Source organism: Cygnus atratus, chromosome 20 (genome assembly GCF_013377495.2).
Source record: "Cygnus atratus isolate AKBS03 ecotype Queensland, Australia chromosome 20, CAtr_DNAZoo_HiC_assembly, whole genome shotgun sequence".
In the NCBI taxonomy this organism is placed as follows: domain Eukaryota; kingdom Metazoa; phylum Chordata; class Aves; order Anseriformes; family Anatidae; genus Cygnus; species Cygnus atratus.
In genome coordinates, this window is record NC_066381.1 from 6755564 (window position 1) to 6762848 (window position 7285).

The following is a 7285-nucleotide window of genomic DNA, read 5'->3' on the forward strand; positions in this document are numbered from 1 at the left end:
GAGTGCCTAACAAAAAAACAAACTCAAGCAGACGGCTTGCTGCAAACCTCTCCCTTCCTTGCTCTTTGTCTGCAGCATCAGGGCAGTGTGCATAGCTTTTGTTTGCTTTTTGTTTTCTTTGAAATACTTACACATAGTTTACATGTCCTTCTAAATTACTGCTTAGCTAAGCAGGAAATGTTGAATTCTTGTAACATTTCCCATCAGCCTCTCCTCCCAGCCGTTTAAAACGGCTGCGTTATGATTCTTTGAAGTCTTTCCTATGAGTCTACATTATTCAGAGGCTGTGGTGTGCATAAGTACATGCAGGAGCACAGGTGCAATCTTTATGGCAATCTCGAGAAGAAAGAAGAAAGACATGAAGTAGCACCGAGTGTCATGGGGCCAATGCAGTAATGCTGGGTGTTCCTGTTCATTAGCCTGCATGAGCATATAAAGGCTAGAGACTTACCAGAAAATGGCTGCAGCAAAAGCTACTCAAGGGGTTTCCAAATGCCCAGTTTTCAGAAGAAGCCAGGTGAAAGGATGTAACCTGTAGACAGAGAAGAGAAACTAACAATAATACCAGGGCATAAAGAGAACGGACGACTTCATTAATAGTTTCCACCTTGAAGTGATGGCAGCAGCAAGTGCACACTGGGCATTTTATTGCCTTGGGTGTGTCTGAGCGCAGGACTAGTTGAGGTACAGCTAAATATAGCGTGCTTGTGCAAAAACCAGTAGCACTATTAAAAATGTTCATAATTTTCTAAGCAAAGCAGGTAGAAAGTGTTTCTAAGCCCCATTATTACACAGATCACCTTTGAAGGGTGGTTCCCCATTATGTTTCCAGATATTGCCCTCAAGGAGTGGCTCTATTTCCCATTGTGTGATCAAATTTCACAATCTTCTGTGAAACTGCCAGCTCAGCACCTGCTGTAGTTAGGTGTGATTTCCAATGCAGCTCTTCGTTTTGGAGCTGACACTAAGTTTGTTTTACATAAGAGTTGTAAGTGATAAATTTGTTAATGAGAAGGGGACGTCTGCCTCCTTGCCTGCCTTGTCTAAAAAGCAAGTGCACTACAAACCACAAAATATAGGTTTCCCACAGCATATGCCAGTGAGTAAGTGGGTGACTCGCAGTCACCTCCTCCATTTTCCCTGGAGTTATGGTGCTGTCTTGCCTTGCCTTGCCCAGACACACACACACACACACACACATGTATACACAGAAGAGAACGTGAAGGACTTATCCTGGTAAACATATACATTTCTACAACACTTGACCACAACAGAAAATCAGAAGAATTTTAGGCAGGGTAATGCAACAAAGAAAATAGCTTACTTCTGAGAAAGCACTTCACACCATAAACATCTCAACAAATTTGTAAAGTGGCATGTAAGTGATGCAGAAGTCACTTAATCAAGCACTGAAATCATAAACAAACTTAAAAGAACAGATGACAATTTTAAAGCCAAAACAGGATTAAGCCAGCATGTCTTTTATCCTGATGTTGGCTTGTAGAGACCAAATATTTGTTCCCAGTCACTTAAAAGCTATTAAAATGAATTTAAAGAAACCCTTGTTCTATAGCATTGAAATCTTGAAATATATCTAGATCTTTTTTTTTCTTCTTCTTGTTTAAAAATGCTTTGAAGGAAACCTCATCATATAATGGTGACATTAAAAAAAAATCTCAAAAAGATGAAAAATTCTATTTTCAGAAACCAAAACACAAGCCAATAGGACTAGAAAACAGCATAATGAGAACAGAACTGGATAAAGACTACAATACAGGCCTAAGTGATATATTCTAAAATTATATTCAAATATACACAAAAATTCTCAGTGACTTGGGTGGGGTGAATGGAGATCTACAACAAAGATGGAACTGAGAATCAAAAACAACAAAGAAAGAGGTGAAGACTGCTGTCCAATACCACTGCAGACTGAAAAATGGAGGTCCTGTGTATTATCCAATAGACATCAGCATACATGTAAACACGGACCTTTCCCCAGGAGCTGTAAGAGCAGTTCCACTCTCATCCCTGGAGGTAATTCCTCCCTCAGATAGCTATGGCATGTTGGCAACAGTGTGCAGATGAGTACAAAATTCCAACTCTCTCCATTTAGCACATTTGTTCTAGGAATACAACCCTTTGCTCTCGATTTTCATATTGTTCTCAGCATTTGCAAAAGCAGAAATAGAGTTTAAAATTTCTTTAGTGATGAATAACCAAGTAAAGAACAGAAAACATTAACAGGATGGCTTAGGAAATATGTAAATTTAAGTCATCAAGGAATTTCACAAACCTCTTTTTTTTTTTTTTTTTAGCATGGAACCAATAAAATTATTTACAACGTGATTCACTGAACTTTATGATTTAAGTTCGTAATGACCAAGGTGCTAAAGCCTGGAAATGAAGTGGTTTGAATGTACTAATCACGCTGTGTCCAAAATAACAACTGTTTAATAGAACTTAATCACTGTTGTAAATGCTGTGCATTTTCTCCTATTAAAGGCACATTTAATATTATTTATCCTTTAATCATACTAACAGACCCAAAACATCAAGCTGCTGTTCAGGATATAGAGTCTTTTGCAATGTGCCATCTAGTGGCTGCAAACAGCCTGCTAGGGCACGCTCAAAGGTCCTAAATCCAGGCCAAGCACCCAGTCTTGTGTTGATGTTCATCAGAAAGCATCCTTAAATAGCTAAGGGGAAAGTGATAGAGCAAGAGGAACACTTTTCAAAGGCAGTGCATCACAACATCGCTGCAAAAGTAGAAGCGTATTAATTAATCCAGTTAAATAAAAAAATTAAATTCAAATTATCAAAAGGAAAAAGAAAGCACCTTGAAAATAGAGAAGGAACAGAACGGTTAATTCAAGGGCTCAACCCACGTATATTGTTATGCAGGATTTAGATCAGACCAGATACAACTGCTTCAAGGCTCAGACACCATATGCCTATGTACAGTATCTATCTTAATAGAGCATTAGTGATGGCTACTTTTAGATGGGACTGTACTTTGAATATTAACATTAATTATGATCAACATCAAAACTGTATTCCGCTTCAACTTGATACTACTCAGCCAGCTTCAGAGTAGTATTAAAGTTCTCTTGCCAACTTAGCAGCACTACGGGAATTTCCTCATTTCCCTTGATTCCTGTCCAGTCTACGAGAAGCAGAGCATTTTTAAATTGTCCCAGTACCTGTTACCAGCTGCCACCTGTAAAAGCTACCCCAAAAATCACTCATATGACCCTCCTGGTCTCTAGAAGGGAATGGAAAGCCCTAGGACACCACATTTCATTAATTCTGCTGATTACAGAGCTTCTCATTTCTTTCAATCAATCGAAAGGAGAAGTGGTCAGATTTGCCTGCAAAACCAATGTCCATATTAATGTGGAATTGCACAGTGTCAGGAGGGCAGGTTGAAAGCAGAAGGGGAACACAGCCCGGTACAGTTAGCTGTTACGGCACCAGTTCTCCTGGTTGCCTATCAAGGACATCTCAGGCAGTGAGTAGTGGTTGCTTTGGAGCAGTTTTAAGCGACCGTAAAGGGAAAGTCACATTTCCCTTTTTGCTGTAGGACTATCCTGATGAGACTTGCCAGAAAATTCAAAAGGATCCTCTTTATTTGTAAGATGTCTGTCACCTGAAGCAAGTTCGAGTTTTCCTCCTTATTCTTACCTCTGGCAATATCATTCCTGCTACATGAAACATGCAATCATAAATCATTTGTCTGCATTGTAGATAACATAGCTGTACAATGCAAGCTTCCTCACACCTGTGCTTTTTCTCTTCTCCTTAGACCTAAGCAAGTGGTGTTGTGGTATCCAGAGTTACAGCTGGCACTGAAGAAATAGCCCAGCCTCAGAAGATACTACCTATTCAATCCGAAAAACCCTTTGTAATTCCTCTAGTGTTACAGCTTTATCATCTGAGCTACAGAGAACATAGGAACAGCACCAGAATTTGTTTGGATGACTTTTAGAGACTGGACTGCTCGATGTAACTTGCAAGCTTAGGAAGGAAGACAGAACACTTTTTTCCTCTAATTAGTGGTGAAAACCAATGACAATAGCTGGTCAAAATAGAAAGATCAATGAATGTCCCAGAAAAAGACAAGCTCTCCTTTCACTTTCATACACTACCTCCTAATCTGAGAGGTCCTGAGAGTTGATAGAAAAGATGTTGTATGGACAAGACAAAAATCAGTTTTTGAAATATATTCAGGAAAAAAAAAAAAAGAAAAAAAAAAGAAAAAAAAGTATAGGTGCCAGAGGGGCAGGTTCCATGTGCCATCCTGGCTCTAGAAACAAAAGTCTTTCTCCTCAGTGTGCATGGGGCATGTGGAAGTGCAAGAGTTCATATTATATGTTTCTATATTTTGGCAAGGATACTATAAGAAAAAAAGCATGTAGCTTATTAGCCTAGAAGAAAAAGCTTTGGTCTGTTTACACTGCAACCACACACCTGTATCTCAGAAATATGAGACAATTGATGGGGAAAGGGGAGGGGTCTGACATCTTTAGTTTCCTCTGCACCAGGTGCAGTCAAGTATGCAATATATTTCTAGCCACTATTTTGAATCAGTGCCACTGTTAGCCTACTGTACCTGCTGAACAGCCCCTGCAGGGAACGACTCCAAAACATGCCCATGCTCCCTGCTCCAGCAAGATCAGTTCTTACCTGGAGCCCTGGCGGGTGCATACGTAAGTCAGCCAAATCCTGAAACCATTCTAGCACAGCTGCAGTTCCTTCGAGTCACAGAAAGACAAAAACACTAAATCTTGTACTAAACGACTATATCCATTCATTTTCCTTACAGGAGGCAATACTTAATTTCCTGTGGCTGCCAGTTTGCGTTCCATTTTTACAGGACATAAATGTGGCACTAAGGAAACTTGCTGTCTTGTCACAATGCAGCTGTATCGTGAAACGTCAAGGTCAGGGACAGAGATGGACAAAAAGACTGTCCTCTCTCCTTAGTTTCTTGAGCTAACACATAGATACTATAAAATCCAGCTGGATTAACTGTAACAATCTAAACATTTGGTTCTCCTGAATCCGTTTTTTTATGTTCCTGAGCAAACAGGAAAGAAGCAAAGATGGTTATATATAAAAATAATATTTTTTAAATAAGAACAATTTTCCATTTATTTCTTTGTATCATGAGAATGACAGAAAAACATCCTTTGTATTTGTTAAGACAGAAGCCACATGAATAAGAACAAAGTGGCTGCTATTGCAATATTGATTACATGAGACCAAACACACTGCTTGCCATGAAAATAACAAATTTATGTTCTAGCACTATTCCTTTTGAATTAATTTCTTGTTTTTGGTATCAGCATGACATGAAATTATTCAGTATTTGGAGCAGGATAAACAACGTGAAACTGTTTAAGGAAGTACATTTTGCCACACTTGACATGAGAAAGCAAAAGCGAGGACACACTCTATCATCTGCTCTGTACAGATAGCGATGTGCTGTGGGCTGTGCTGCTGAAAAGGGATAGCATGGTATTGCATTAGCCCATGTTAAAATGCACATATTTCTGTAATTTTTATTTCTTGAATCTGACTGCATGCAAACTACAGAAAGCAAAGTATCTACGTTTAGGAGCTTAGACCTACATTGGGAAAGGAATATTTCTTAGGCGGTGATTAACATGAACTCTGAGTTTATAAATATGATGAGTCTTTAATTTACACAACAAGAAGAGTAATAAAGATTAGAGAAAAGAGCTTGAGAGGGAGGGAGAGACACCTCCATATCTACCTTAGGTTGCTAACACACTCTAATTACAATCGGTCTTGCAACAAAATCTTTCAAGAGCCAATACATTTTAGCTTAATGTTCATAAATGGCTGGGTGCTGCATGCACAGTGCACAGAATAAGCAAATGTGCTGTAGCAGAATGCCTGGTTTCCCTTGAATCTTGCTCAGGTTATTTTTTGTCATGAAAGAAGTATCTGCAACTTTGGCAGTTGTAAAACTATCATGCATGGCACCACCTGCCAGACTAATAACAATAATTAGAAATGTAATAAACTGTTCATTGGCAAGGTAACAAATTGTCTTATCCTTTGAAAGTCACACTGGCCTGAGGCAATTCCTCACAGACATTCGCCACTGATGTCACAAGAGCCTGAATGAAAAGCACACTATGCAAAAAGAAAAAATAAAAAAAAAAAAGAGAAAGAAAAACAAAAAATTAAGAAACAAACAAAAGCCACCAGCAAAGAGACGTTCAAGCAATCTCCAGTACCTGAAGTGGATTCCCATTTTATTGAATAAATCATTAAAACTAAGGACTTCCAAAGTGAGGGTGAACCAGTCCAATTACTTCCTATGAAACCTTACAGGCTGGAATATTTGGAGCTCATAATACTTGCTTAAGAAGATGAAATAATTTTTTACTGAATTTAGAATGAAAATTTCATTTGCTTGTTATGCTTCTTAATTCTTTTCATCTTTTGTACAATGATCTTCCAAAAAAATAATTTGCACTGGATAGCTTTTATACCAGGTTACTCTAACTCTTGTGTCTCACACATCTAATTTAAAATCTAACAATCTGAGATCAATAATTCTTTCTTACTCAAGTTCCTCTAAGTACTAAAGCACTCTTGGTTCATCTGTCAGACAGGAATTAATGGCTTGTTCAGGTTTTTTACCTCCCATTATTACTTTCCATTTGAACAGAACACACAATTCCACATTGCTTGTTTTCTAAATGAGCGTTTAAAATCATCCCCAGTGATGAGAACGTGGTTTCATATTTTCATGAGCTTACAGTGTTTTTGTCTCCACTTCCACACAGTACGTTTTATCTCTAAAAACCCATTTTTAATTTCTAAAATGTAAAAGCCATCCAGAAATCTGTGGACATAAACATTTGCTTCAGTCCACGTTCTTCCTCATCCACCTTCTGGAATATATGCAGGCATTCAAAGGAAGACTGCTACTGGTTCCATGCTTATAGAGAACTGAAGAGAAGAAAAGCAAGTCATAAACGCTGCATAAGCACTTCTTTCTGAGGCTTCTGATGATTTCACAGTCCCAGTAAGTCATCTAGGAGGGGCCCATGCCAGGCAGCAGCCTGCTTTTGTTCTTTGCTTTGTACTAAGAAGGGAGGGACATTGCTGAGGTACAACACTTTGAGTATTTATATGATTCATTCCTTCTTTCATTGAATCATTTTCTAGTTTCTAAGATAATACCTCTGGGATGATTTCAGCTACTGTTTGCGGAAGCACCAAGTTTTATGTTTTCCATTATTGTGTA